The 1,136-nt window shown below is 45.6% G+C and overlaps 1 non-coding gene across 1 annotated transcript; it reads left to right on the forward strand.

The window, feature by feature from the left end:
- The first annotated feature begins 356 nt into the window (after window positions 1–356).
- Window positions 357–427, forward strand: TRNAG-GCC (transfer RNA glycine (anticodon GCC)). The gene has a single exon. It is a non-coding gene; the product is annotated as a tRNA-Gly (tRNA).
- Window positions 428–1,136: the final 709 nt, after the last annotated feature.

A 1,136-nucleotide genomic window follows, 5' to 3' on the forward strand; every position in this document is an offset into this window, starting at 1 on the left:
TCCGGTTGCTTGCTGAATACAGTGGTACTGCTCCCTTGAGCTGTTGCTGGGCAAGCAAGGAAGTTGCGTCCGTCGCTGCTGCTCTACCTGTACATGCCGTTCCTGGAGCAAGGAAGATGGGGACAGCGGCCGGCCGTACGTGTGCACATCGGTTCCGTCACCGCTAGCCCTTGGCCTGTAGGCTGCGTGTGCCTGCTGACGGCTGCCCTTTTTTTCGTTAAGGAAGAGGGAGATCGTTGAGCAAGCGACGAAGATGCAAGAGCTGCAGGGCAGTCTATTTGCTCTTTGCAACCGCCGACATGCCTCGAGCTTGCTTTCAGCAATACAAAAGTTCCGGTAGTCGAAATTACATGGAAGCACCAGTGGTCTAGTGGTAGAATAGTACCCTGCCACGGTACAGACCCGGGTTCGATTCCCGGCTGGTGCAACATTTTTTTCTTTTTACTTTTCGCGCATCTCATACGAAATGCCCATTCTTCTTGCTGGTTAGGTGTGGGCTGTCATTCTGCCATTTTGCGTGGGCCGCCTTCCTTTTTTCTTGAGAGGCAGGGGAGGCGGTTCTTTATTTTTATTTTTATTTTATATGAAAGGAAAATATAGACCTGGGATCGATTCACGGCTGGTGCAGAGTTTTTCTTTTCTGTCTATCTAACCTTTTGCATCTCGTAAGAATGGCAAAATTTTGATGAATTGGGCATCGAAGTTTCATTTCCTTGTTCAGCCTACATGGATTCGTCATGCGGTGTCGTCGATCAGTCGCTTGTTCCCTGGCTACCATTGGACAAACAATGATCACGAGCGGTCAGCGTAAGAAAAAGTGCTACCTGCCTTCTTGCAGCGGAACGAACGCGAGGAATAAGATGAACTACGTGAGAGCATCGCTAGCAGATGTCTTAAAAAGTTTATTATTTATGCTAAAATTGTATTGATCAAAAATTTAAATACATGTGTGAATACATAAACTGCACTGTGTCCTTAATAAGTCTTTATTAGACTAGCTCATTGATCAAAGATGATTATGGTTTTCTAACTATGAACATGAGTTGCCGTTTGATAATGGGATCACATCATTAAGAGAATGATGTGATGGACAGACCCAACGGAAAGCTTAGCATCAGATAGTTAGTTATTTGCTA

This window comes from Triticum aestivum, chromosome 4B (genome assembly GCF_018294505.1).
Source record: "Triticum aestivum cultivar Chinese Spring chromosome 4B, IWGSC CS RefSeq v2.1, whole genome shotgun sequence".
Taxonomy (NCBI): Eukaryota; Viridiplantae; Streptophyta; class Magnoliopsida; order Poales; family Poaceae; genus Triticum; species Triticum aestivum.